A 14134-nucleotide genomic window follows, 5' to 3' on the forward strand; every position below is an offset into this window, starting at 1 on the left:
ACATATATTATCCTTCTCCTTCCTGAAATTTTTAAACTACAATTAATGAAAGTTGCAACAAAACACATAGTAAAGGGAGAAGTCTCAATCAGAATGCAACTTACAGTAACAATGCAACTTAACAACTATGAAGCATTATAACATTATAATGCAGCGGTGGAGCTTCTAAATGCCCTGAAGACCTTTCCCCAGCTTTTAATTAACTTTTAATGTTAAATTTTAGCCATTTTTGCCTCTTTCTAAATTTTATGTATAGTTTGTAATTTTTTAATAGAGTTGCTCTATGAGGAAGATGGGTGGTTTTAAATTTGATAAACAAACAAACAAACAAATACATTTCCTTGGAGGGGTTCCAAAACACTTTGGTAATAGTAATGAGCTCAAATGTCTTATTCTTGAACACAACTGTTTTTCAAAATCCAAGAGCACCAGCTGCTGCAAGGAATCACCAAACGGTGTTATGTGTACGAACTGAATAGACCCAGGTATCACAGGGCTTAGTACAAAAGTTAGCTTTAGTATTCCTCTCATTCATTTGCACAAAAAATACACACACATATTCCAGAAGCCTCTTGATATACAGCTAATTTAATGTGACTGGATTAATTTAGCAAAACTGTATTATTTTAGTCTATGCATAGATGTTTAGTTTCCAATTTCTCCCATGGCCTTAAAAGGACTAAAATGCTAACTCAGATTGATTGGAAAAAAACAAAAGCAAGAAATATTTTGATGCCAGGTCAGGACAGCTGTGCTGATCTGCCAGCGCCCGCTAGTCTGTGGCCTGAAAAGTCATTATGGAAATCAAGTCCAATAAATTATTTGCTTTGTGGACTCTTTTCCTATACAGAGCAACTGTTCATTGTCCTGCCAATAAAAAAGAAGAGATTTAGAAAGACCAAAATAGCCAGTAATTAGTTTTCTATTTCCTGTTATAAAAACTGGACATGACTGAAGGGCTGAGTCATTTGTATAATGTTCAAAAGAGGGACTGTTGTTTCTCTTAAAGTTCTCTTTTTTAAGGGCATAATTTTAACATCCCCGTTTCTCTGATTGCCATAAATGCAGACAAAGAGAAGGGAGGGAGGAAATGGGAGTCTGAAAGTCAATCAGCTTCCAGTTTCATCTGAAATGACAAGAAGAGCCCAGGAAGAAGAAAAGGCTTAATATGAGGGAGGAAGTTCTAAGAACAAATCTTCCTTCCTTCCTTTTGGCAAGGAAACAAATAATCAATAAAAGCAAAAGAGGCCATTGATTGTCATATAGAAATCTACTTAGCAGGTCTGAATTGTACCCAGCAAGGAGAAACACATTACAGATGCTTGCCTCCAAACCTTTCTCCTTTCCAGTGGTAGAAACCACCTGAAAATTAATGAGTCTTATTAATGTAAATTGCACTGCACTATTAGACATAAATACCGCAATACCAATGGGGCCCATTAAAATTAGAAATTATCAACAAGTTAAACTGTTAAGATGGCAACATAAGCATTACTGGATAAAATGATTGCTCTGTGCACAAGATTCACGACTCCATTTAGTTCTTCAAATTAATATTGTTGCAAGGCATCCTAATTCATGAAGTTACATACAACTGAAGATGTTTATAGAAAACATTCTTATGTCTATTGAAAAAAGTGGTATAGTGTACGGGTGTGTGCATTCATTCGTTCATTCACTCACTCACTCACTCACTCACTCACTCACTCACTCATTCATTCATTCATTCCAATACAGACTATATACATATTCTTAAGAGAACTAATTCCATGAAGCTGAGAGAAACCCAAGAAAGACTCATTGAGAGTTTAATGCCTTAAGACTAAGAGGAAGGTACTACTTAATAATCTTGATCAGATTCTTAAGTCTTAAGAGATAACTAGCTCCATTAGTAGAATTAGGCACTCTGCAAGATATATTGGAACTAGGATGTGATGGTATTTCAACACCAGATGTTCTGAATAACCTCAAAAGCTCATTGTAGTTCTGTCTTTCAACAGATTCAAAAGCTGCAGATACTGAAGGTTGAAGTGGCCTTTGACAAATTCATTGTGGTCCTGAACCAACCTGAACATAGTCTAGCATTATTGTTGTTATGTCATTATTGTCTGCAAAAAAAAAAAAAAAAAAAACACCCATAGTCAACCAATCGAACACAACACAAAAAATGTTTTTATTCTTGGGCCATCCCCTGCTTTTCAGAATGAACAATATATATAGGAAGATGCTCAAATCATCTTTCTATTCTGCTAAAGTACATCAATCAATATCCAGTCAATAATTGTAATAAAAGTCAATAACTTTTAAAATTTTCAGTCCCTTTTCCAGGTTTATTTTTAGTTAAAGGAAGTGAGGGGCGGGGGGAAACACCTTCAAATGCCTCCAGCTGATGCTTCTTATTCTTGAATTTGGTAGAGATATTTATTTATTTGTTTGTTTGATATGCCAGCCTTCTCACTATCCAAAGTGATTCTGGACAACATACAATACAATAAAAACACAAATATAAAAATGTTAATATTAAGAAGAATTAGATAAAGCCAGGAATCAAATACGCAAGTGGTACAGAGATAGGATCTACTCTATTACTCCACCAACCACCTCCGGCATAAACCACCCCATGCCAATTGGCAGATATAGGCATGGGTGGGCTTTAAACTTTTTAGCAAGGGTTTCTCTACCGGTTGCTGAGTAGGCATGGCCATGGTGGGGATGGCCTAGTTGGCCTCCTGTACTATGGTGGGGGGGCATTTTTGCCCTCCCTGGGCTCCCGAGGCTTTCCTTGAGCCAATGGGAGGGCAAAAATGGCCTCCCAGGCTCCGGAGGCTCTCTGGAAGCCCGAACTTCTCCCTGAGCCCCCGTGCACGCCCTGCACTTACCTGCATCCAAAATGGGCCACATGGGGACTCCTGGGAGGGGTAGGGTGGGGCGGAGTGGGCAGGGCCAGCCAGGAGTGGGATTGGGGGTTCTCCAAACTGTATAGAATCTTAGCTAGGGGTTCTCCTAAACCCCCGTGAACTCTCAGCAGCCCACCCCTGGGTATAGATTTTTGAGGTCTTCTGTGTGGTAATATATTTTATTAATCATTTTATCATTTTCTGTAAGGCCTTTGTATAACTAGCAGTAAGTCTAGGAGATGTGGGCATTCTTGGTGGGGGTAGGAGTATCTTTGCTCAGAGTGCCTCATTCTGTTTTGATTCTGCCAGTTTAGAAGGAACAGGGAAATGGGTGAAAGTTCAAGATACACAGTTGTGCTTTCTCATGGGACTTTCCAAACTTTCCCATGAGACTTTCCGTGGCTGTATGATCTCATCCTAGCAAGGTAACATCTGGGACTTTCCAAGATTGTGTGTTCTCATGCTGGTGAAGTAATCTCCTGTTGAGGTCATTGTTTTCTGAATATGCATACTGTATATTTTGCTTGTGTTTTTTCTCAATAAATACTGCTACCTGAGTTCTCTCAGGGTTGGCATTTTTCTCAGAGACAGTTCCCTGTGTCTCATTTCAATGTCAAACCACCATAAATGGTGACCCCGACGTGATAGCTTGGAAAGCTATACGTTTCCCGCATCCTATACTCATCGTCGCGGACGCCGACTGGGCCCTCATCTTCTTCGCTGGACGAAGATAGATTCTTTTCGTGAGTATGGGGGAGATCTCTCGAAGGCTCAGAAAGAGCACATCAGGGAATTGAGAGGGATCATTGGGAATAGTTTTGGATTTGGAATTGGCAGTAGGGGTTGTGCTGTAGGAAAGAAAGAAATTGAGGACTTATTACAGTATGTTTGGAAAAATATTAAGTCATATCCGGAGGGAGGTAGTATTAAAGTAGAGTCCTGGAAAAAGATAGGGAAATTTTTGCACGAGGAACCTCGTGCCCCTTCTTCAATTTTGTTAACCTGGAGGGTGATTATGGATGCGTTAGCTACTTATGAACAACCGCTCCTAGCACCCCCGAAGAAGGTTTGCCGCTTTACCATGCGGTACGTTTGTTGCCGCCGACGGCACCTCCAGATAAATCTGGGGAACTGTCTGGCGCTAGAAATACTTTGTCAGAGGATAAGAGTTTACCTTTAAGGGTTCAGGTGGATGCTGTTACTGCAGCTATTCAAGAAGCAAAGAATAGAGGGGAACTATCAGGAGATGATTTGGTGGAGTTTGGAGTAGAAGTTCAACTTAATCCAGTGGAAATTGTCATGGATGCTGCATTAAATCCGCAGCGGGAGTGGAAGCCTTTACAGCTCAGAATTTTGAGGGAAGTTAAGCAAGCAGCAAAAGAATATGGTGTTAGAACGCCATATACTCAGGCATTGTTAGAAGCAGTTGGTTATGGAAATAAAATGATTCCAGCTGACTGGAAAGCTCTGTTGAATATGATTTTAACTCCAGCTCAATATTTGGTGTTAGATCAGAAATGGAGACAGCTGGCAGTCCAGAGGGGAACAGCAAATGTTACCCCAGATCAGCTTTACGGAGCTGGTAATTTTACAACAGTGGAACAACAGAGAGATGGTATGCCTGAGGAAGGGTTCATTCTTCTCCCACAAATAATTTTTCAAGCCATAGGGTCTCTCCCTGATGGCGAAGGTGGTGAGAAGACCTTTACTAACATCAAACAAGGGAACAATGAACCCTATGAAAATTTCATTAGCAGACTGAAATTGGCTATTGAAAGACAAATTGATAATCAATTCGCCCAGAAAGAGTTGCTTTTTAAGTTAGCAGTAGAACAAGCTAACACAGATTGCAAAAAGATTTTAAATCCACTTATAGCAAGTGGAGAGCGAGAAATCGCGGATTTGATTAATGCATGTAGAAAGGTAGGGAGTCAGTCTTTTAACATGGAGACTTTAGCTCTGGCTTTACAAACAGGACATGCTCAAAAGGGGAATTGTTTCAATTGTGGGAAGCCTGGACATTTTAAAGCGCAATGTCGGGCTCCTGGAGGAGGTCAAAGTCAGCAGAATAAGAGATCAATGGGACAGGGTGTTCGTCCTAAATCAGTGTGCCCAAAATGTAAGAAAGGATACCATTGGGCATATCAGATGCTCCTACAGTTTTTACTGATGGAGGGAAAGTTTTGGTGCTTGTGTTTGGAAAGATAAATCTGGAATTTGGCATACAAAAGTGACTTCAGAGCAGAAGTCTGCCCAGCAGGCAGAACTTGCTGCGTAGTTTTGGCTTTTCAAAATTTTCACAATCAGGATTTTAATTTAATAGTGGATTCATTGTATGTGTATAATTTGTTACCCTTTGTAGCAGGTTCTTATTTGTCTCCTGGAATATCACCTGCTATTTTAAGATTGCTTTTGCTTTTACAAGGATGTTTGGAGCAGCGTGTGAATGTGTGTTTTGTTGCTCATATTCGTAGTCATAGTAATTTGCCTGGAATTTTATCACAAGGTAATGCCAAAGCTGACAGTGCTGTAACTTCAGTCCTCACTGTCCAGCCATGGGACAGTCATAGTTATTTTCATCAAAACGCTAAAGCATTGGCACAGCAATTCAAACTTACTACTGCAGAAGCTGCTGCCATAATTCAACAATGTCCAACTTGTTCCAAGCAGGGCACGAATATCCCTATGGGAGTTAACCCCAGAGGGTTGAAACCTTCAATGATTTGGCAAATGGATGTTACTCAATATCCATCATTTGCGCCCTGGAAGTATATACATGTGACTGTGGATACTTACTCAGGATTTTTAATGGCTACCCCTCAAAGAGGTGAGATGGTTAAACATGTCATCAATCATTGCATTAAGACTTTTTCAGTTGCTGGTACACCTAAAACTTTAAAAACTGATAATGGTGCGGCTTATCGGAGCATCGGTTTTGATCAGTTTTGCAAACAATGGTCTGTGGAACATAAATTTGGGATTCCATACAATTCTACTGGGCAAGCTATTGTAGAACGTCATAATTCCACGCTCAAGACCATGTTGACTAAATTAAATAAAAAGGAGGGAAGCTCCTGGGGCTTCCGGCGCGATTCAAGATCAATTAAATCTAGCTTTATATACTTTAAATTTTTAAATTTGTCTGGTAACCCCCTGCAGCGCGGCCAGCAGGCATTTTTCTTCTCCTTCTACAGATGCGGTGAGACCTCGGGTGTTGGTGCGGTTCCTTCCAGATCCAGCATGGGTTCCTGCTGAGCTGATAACGTGGGGACGTGGTTATGCAGCAGTTGAACATCTTGGTCAAATTCGTTGGGTTCCTGGTCGGTGTGTTCGACCTGATCATTCGCAGGCACCTGTGAAGGAAGTTTCGGAGGAGCAGGATGGCGCATCTGTGGTTCCTGATCCTGTTAATTCTGCCTAATCTGTCCTGGGCTGCTCGGGTGCGGAGAGAGCAGCGACAGCATGTTCAGCGTGCCGGAGATTTGGGCGATGATTTGTGGACAGATAATAATTACATTAAAGATTTGCGCACAACTGCCAAAAACTTGAACATCACCAATTGTTGGTTGTGTATGCACCTTCCTGGGAGAGTGGGAGAAGGACTAACATTGCATGGAGTGCCTTTTGAGGAAAAAGATTTAATAAAGAATGCAACCTGGAGAAAACAGTTGTCTTGTGCTACAACAGAGCAATTCCAGATGTTCAAAAAAAAAATGCACACATTATAATCGGAATGTGACGGCTAAGGTCAAGGTGTCTTTAAAGGGAAGGGCGTATGTATGCTTCATCCGAAATGACTCTGGAGGAACTTTCCTAGGGAATTGGTCCAGGTGTAATGTCACTTTTCAAATGCCAACCATCTGTTATAATAGCAGTGTGCAGAATTATACCTGTCTCCTCAGTTCAATTCTCCTCAGTGCTATATGTGTCAATATCTTGAGAAGATGAAGAATGGTTCTGAGGTAGCCCGGGGAGCCTTGGGCTATGGGGAATGATGTGTGGTTCCTATGTGGGGAGTATGGGTATCGAGAGGTTCCTGGGAATTGGTCTGGGATATGCACATTGGGGTATGTAATACCTGTAATTTATAAACTGGATCAGTTGCCGGAAGGCAGAATCCGCAACAAGCGTGAGCTGGAATCAGGTCTAACCATGGGAGGTAATCTATGGACACAAATTTCTCGAGGTCTTATCCCGCCTTTGGGAATTGCTATGAACTATAGGGATATTCATATTTTAAATAATTTTACTGTTGTTATGTTTAATGATACTATAAAGAATATTAAGATGATTAATGTAGAAATGTCTGAAATTCGTAAAGTTACTTTGCAAAATCGATATGCTTTAGATATTATGTTAGCTGCCCAAGGAGGAGTTTGTGCTTTAATTCATTCGCATTGTTGTGTTTTTATACATAATTATGAGCCAAACATTACAAAAACTGTTCAGGACATGGAAGATCGTATTGCTCAGCATCAATCTGGAGCTGATGGGTTTAATGCATCATTCTGGAACAGTCTGTGGTCCTGGCTTCCTGATGGATCATGGTTTCGCTCCTTATTGCAAGGGGTTGTTATTATTATTGCTATATGTATCTTATTATGTTGTTTTATTCAATGTATTCCTAATCTATTACAAATGTGTACCTCAGTCTTCCGGCGTGAGGGATCAGGTCATGAGGGAACTGTGTACTATGCCACTAAAACACCCCCCTATCTTTGAATAAATAAAAAAGGAGGGAATGTGGTAATATATTTTATTAATCATTTTATCATTTTCTGTAAGGCCTTTGTATAACTAGCAGTAAGTCTAGGAGATGTGGGCATTCTTGGTGGGGGGTAGGAGTATCTTTGCTCAGAGTGCCTCATTCTGTTTTGATTCTGCCAGTTTAGAAGGAACAGGGAAATGGGTGAAAGTTCAAGATACACAGTTGTGCTTTCTCATGGGACTTTCCAAACTTTCCCATGAGACTTTCCGTGGCTGTATGATCTCATCCTAGCAAGGTAACATCTGGGACTTTCCAAGATTGTGTGTTCTCATGCTGGTGAAGTAATCTCCTGTTGAGGTCATTGTTTTCTGAATATGCATACTGTATATTTTGCTTGTGTTTTTTCTCAATAAATACTGCTACCTGAGTTCTCTCAGGGTTGGCATTTTTCTCAGAGACAGTTCCCTGTGTCTCATTTCAATGTCAAACCACCATATTCTGGGTAGGGGCGGATCTGACCTTTTGCAGCAAGATATTCTAAAGATTGCAGGTCACTCGGAAAAGGCTCTTCTCCTAGACCCATCAGGTAAAATTCCTTGGCTGACGGGATCTGCAGCAGGCCCCTTCTGTCAGAGTGAGTGCTTCAAGGGGCTTTAAAGGTGATAACCATTATCTTCAATTGGACCCAGAAGCAAACCTGAAACCAGTATAGCCAATATTTATCTTTAGATAAACTAAGTCAAACAGATTGGATATTTTGGAATATGTGATTGGACATAGCTCAACTTAACTTTCTAATAAAGCCTTGACTTACTGGCAATCCTCCTAGGTGCTTGGAACTCAAAACATTGTTAGAAACCCCATACATGCATTTCACAGTCTGTTTCTGTTGCTCCCCTCTGAGAGGAAGTTTTGAAGTATCTATAGCAGGATTACTAGATTCTGTAACAGCTTTCTTCCTTAAACCATCCGTCTTGTAAAGTTGCAGGATTCTTTTTTCTCGCTACGTATATGTATACATCAGTGGTGGGATTCCAATTTTTCTTACTACCAGTTCTGTGGGCGTGGCTTGGTGGGTGTGGCAGGGGAAGGATACTGCAAAATCTCCAGTCAGAGTTGGTATTGGCCGGTTCTCCGAACGACTCAAAATTTCCGCTACCGGTTCTCCAGAACTGGTCAGAACCTGCTGAATACCACCTCTGGTATACATTCAAACTAGACTGTGATGTTTCTCTGTGTCATATATGTGTGTATATGCATAATAGTTATCTTTTCAGAGCTGAATGCAAAAAAATCATTTTAAGGTATGTTTAGTGTACATTTAAAGTGACAAAGTTCTATTCTATTCTATTCTATTCTATTCTATTCTATTCTATTCTATTCTATTCTATTCTATTCTATTCTATTCTATTCTATTCTATTCTACTCTTTGTTTTCTTACTTATTTATTTATTCATACCAGTTTTTGCTTATATATTAGCAGAAGGGAGGGAGGGAGAAAGCAAGGAAGGAAGCAAACAAGCTCTCAATCAAGCCACACAGCAGTGTATTTTCAGTCCCAATACATATAAAGGAAATCCTTAGTCCATGCTGTACAAGTTTCCCATTTGGATCTGTTTCTTCAACCTCCACCCACCCCCAGCAGGATTGGAATGGGAAGCATTTCCAGTGTCAGAAGGTAGAAAGACACTGTGTTTCCTGACCAGTTTCCCACTGAACATTCACAAAGGAATACAAATGCTGATCACTTTAAAATGATGGGGGTTTTTCCCCCTGCAGTTTTGACTAGTTTAAGAGTATATCTTGGATAATTTCTTGCCTACTGAGCCTGCTTCCTTTCCTTTCCCTAATAAAAGAAATTATTGTGCAACCCTATTTTGTAAACGAATATGCAGGAATATAGAGTTGCAATAGCTCTATTCTCTCACACAGGATCTGTGCCAGCACTTCCATCCTTACATATTGCTGAAGGCTCTTTGGGGCTGCTATTCATTTACCCCCACGATATCCTGTTGTGAATCAGAGTGTATTAATTAAGAGAGTGTAACTATTTCCTTAAAAAAGGATAAAAAAGGATTCCAGACTAATAGGATGTCTATAGTTTAAAATTTGTAAGGAAACATTGCCTTACCCAGGGAAGCTCCCCTAAGGTAGTAGTAGTTGACACACTGACATGTATACATGTACCATAGTCAAGATTTACCCATTCCTTAGAGATGGGGAATGCAAATAAAAGAGTGGCAATATTAGAAAGTACTGTACCATAAAAGGAAGGGCTACAGACATTTTATTTTTCTGTTTTGGACCTAATAAGTGAAGATCTCATTCTAGTAGGCTCTAATGCTGGGAAAGGCAGAAGGAAAGAGACCAAAAGCAAGGTGGATGGGCTCAGGTACAGTGGTAATAAGAATATTGTTGGAAGACCTGAATCAGGTTAGGATCTATGGAGATTCTCAGACATCCAAGTCATGGTTGTCCCAAAAGTACATTTTTAAAAGGCAACTGGATTTTTTTCCCCTTGAAGATGTTTCATTTCTCACCCAAAGAGCTTCTTCAACTCGACTGAATGGTAGAGGATGGAAGGAATCAGCTCTGACTGGGTTTCTTCCATCCTCCACCATTTAGTAGAGCTGAAGGAGCTTCTTGGATGAGAAGCAAGATGTCTCCAAGGGAAAAAAAAAGTCTGTTCTGACCAAGGCTTCCTGAGACCGTAATTAAGCACATGCTTAGTTAAAACAAATCTTGTTTTATTCCAACGCTGGGAATGATCTTCATTCCCAGCCCATAATGAGTCCCAAACAGTCCCTTGAGATAACCACCCACTTTTCTCTCCTTTGAATTGCTGCCAACAACTCAAGTGCCAAAGTAACTGTAAACAACCAACCTGAAGTACAAAGTCCACACAGAGCTTCAAGGTTTAATCCGAACAGAGCGAACGACTTTGCTTCCTGCAAAGGTTTCTCTACCTTTGCCTGTCCTTTATACCTTATAGGAGGGGCAATCACCTGCAAGCCTTACTCCTTTTGTCTCAGCTGCTCTTTCCTTCTAGCAGCTCTGTGCACACGCACACTGGGAACAGGCTCCCCTTGTTCCTCTGCCTCACTGCTGCAAGACTCTGGAGGCTTCGGAGTCAGCACGCAATTCCCAGATGTCCTGGCCCCACCTCTGCATCGGACACAGAACCCTCATCTGAGTCCTCCCCAGACTCCCGGACTTGTCCCTGTTCTTCTCCACTGTCCAATTCCGCTGCTGTCTGCACTGGCTGCCAGCGAACCACAACAAAGTCCAGTTGCCTTTTGAAAAAGCACCTTTGGAACAATCAGGTTAAGGGACAGCTCAGGAGAAAATCTATTCAAGTGGTCACTAAGAGTTGACCCCAGCTTGATGGCCCGTCATCATGATCAAGGCCACTCTAACAGCAAAGCTGAATCTGAGGTTTACTAATAACTAGATGCACATATTAGATGAACATAATATTTTTCTAGTATATAATTTTATGAAGTGCTAGTGTGTTGGTGTGCAGAAGACAGAAAGAGAGAGAAAGAGAAAAAGAAGAGAGTCTGGTAGCAAGAAAAGGATATCAACAGGAGACCTGGACATTTGATTGGGATGGTTACATTTCAGCTAACAGTTGCTTTAAGGCGCACTAAAATATTAAACATTTCTCTGCTGAAATTACAGTAAGGACAGAGGGGTCCTGGCCCCATTTTCAGGGAGCCTCCTTAGAATGTAATTAAGGTTGGTGAATGTGTTTTTTCTGCAGTGGAAAAATTATTCCTGAAGCATTGAAACTTACTAGTATGCATAATTCTTCTTGATTCCTTGCAAAACTGAGACATTTTTAGTAATGTAACTATATATAGTAAACACGATTTCAGATATAACACTTATTCAATATTGTTTCATGACACATCCAGCAATGAAATCTGTGATACTGCACTGCATCACATTTCTTGTTAAAGTCCCATTTAATACTATACTATACTATACTATACTATACTATACTATACTATACTATACTATACTATACTATACTATACTATACTATACTATACTATACTATACTATACTATACTATACTATACTATACTATACTATATATAATACTCTGAGAACTGTTCTCATCAAGGGACCTCCCAATGAGATGACAAGGAATACTACAAGTTAGCCATGCATCTGCCTGCATCTGGAAGATATACAGATAATAACTCCTTCTTAGCTTTCTCTATAATTTCTAACTTGAATTGCAAAGATTTGAGTTTTTACTTTACATTTTATTTGATTTATTTAACCTGACTCCCAAACAACTCTGATTAGTCCAAAGGTGTTTTTTTCAAGAGGCAACTGGACTTTCTGGTTTTTCTTTGAAGATGTTTTGCTTCTCATCCAAGAAGCTTCTTCCGCTCTGACTGGATGATGGGGAATGGAAGATGTCCACATTGTGCATCACCTGCTCAATGATTTTCTTAATGTTAAACTAGCCCTAAAGCTCTCTGTCTAAACAGAGTATATCTCTACAACTGTCATTTAACCTTGCCATGGGAAATCCATGCAGCATCCATTTATACACCTCATTTCTTGTCCACTAGAGATTTGGACATAAGTATTTGTCCATACAAATGCATTGAGCCACAGGCTTTCTCATCTCTGATCTTTACTTAAACAACTAGGGGCAACATATAGCTGCATATGTATGTGTATACATAAATTATATTTTTAAAAGGGGGAGGTGACAGACTATGAGAGATAAAAACCAAACTTTCCCAGTTCCCTACTAATAAAAAAGTAATGTTAACTCTGTCATATTCTATCACTTTCTTTTTAATGCATAGATTTGGCAAACAGTGGGGAATATGTTTTCCAGCTCCATCCAGTACTGTGCCAGCCCTACTAAATATCCACCTGCGGATTTTATAATTGACTAGGGAAACATTAAAGATCTGTTATATAGCATCCTACAAAGAATGATGATGTGATATGCATACTGAATTTGACTCTGTATTCTTCTTTTGCTTCTGCACGGATGGTCCTTGGACAGAAGAGCAAATTAAGTCTCATTTTGTTTGAATCTCAGTCTTCTGAGTTGGGCAAGGGGGTGGAATAACCATGCCAGCCTGGTTGGGAAACAACTGTAATCCAGCATAGAAGAGCATGCCAAGCAACAAGGAAACTGCTAGGAAGCTAGAAGGAATATGAAGTAGTTCATGAAGTCAAAATAATGACTCTGAGAAGGACCCCTGATCTAATCTGGAGATAACAGATAATCAGAGTTGGAAGGGACTTTGTAGGTCATCTTGTCCAACCCCCTGCCCAAGCAGGAGACCCTACACCATTCTGACAAATGGCAGTCCAATCTCTTCTTGAAAGTCTCAAGTGATGACGCTCCCACAACTTCTGAGGGCAAGCTGTTCCATTGGTTGATTGTTTTCACTGTCAGAAAGTTCCTCCTTATTTCCAGGTTAAATCTCTCCTTGTTCAGTTTCCATCCATTATTCCTTGTCTGGCCTACAGGCGCTTTAGAGAATAGCTTGACCCCCTCCTCTCTGTGGCAGCCCCTCAAGTATTGGAACACTGCTATCATGTCTCCCCTGATCCTTCTCTTCACTAGACTAGCCATGCCCAGTTCCTGAGATTCAAAGAGGGCAACAGAAGTTAATCCAATCTAAAATTTAATCAGGAAAAAAATGTACATAGGTTACAGCAGAGAAATATCTAAGTGCCCACAGATTTTTGATTCTTTTCACAGTATGAATAAAAATAGCAGGAATGATGAGCTCTTTGAAGAGATTAATACTGGCTTTGGTAGGATATGGCCATGTAAGTTTTATGCTGGACCTCTTTTTAAGGCAGAGCTAGCAATATAAGAAAAGAAAAATACCACGGTTCCTAAATTGTCCAGCATATGAACTGAAGTTGTGCTAAATCATTATAGGAAATTTAAAACTCTGGTAAACCTCAGGCTTGAGGTTGGTCCCAAGAAAGAAACTGGATTGTGAACGAAGCCTAGTGCAAATTTAGCCAGGCTCTCCCCAAACACCCAAATGGTCAAAAAGTTGGAGGAATTTGCCATGTAACTTAACTTCCACTTGGCAAACTCTAAGGCAGAAGTGAAGCACAATACGCTAGCCTTAAGGAGATTTGGCGTGAAGAAAATATGTAATGGAAAAGAAGATTTCACATAATTCTGCTTTTCTGCATAATCTTGTCACTCTTTTCTAGACATCGAGACAAGACAGAGGATAAAAAATGATATCTATCTAGATGCTCCTACCTATTTACCATCTAGCTATCCATTGTTGTAGCTACAATGAGATGAAAGTTTATTTCTAGGACATTCCCTGTGAGTTTGAAACTATGACAGGGATCATGTTCAAGCCCCCACTTTACGTAATTTTGTCAGATCCAAATGAACTATTGCAGGGGTGGGATTCAAATTTCTTAACAACCGGTTCTGTGGGTGTGGCCTAATTTGTGGGTGTGGCTTGGTGGTCATATAACTGTCTGGGCATGGCTTGCTGACTGGGTATGG

This window comes from Notechis scutatus, chromosome 1 (assembly GCF_049901735.1).
Source record: "Notechis scutatus isolate UNSWTSFEM ecotype Mainland chromosome 1, rNotScu1.2, whole genome shotgun sequence".
Classification (NCBI taxonomy): Eukaryota; Metazoa; Chordata; class Lepidosauria; order Squamata; family Elapidae; genus Notechis; species Notechis scutatus.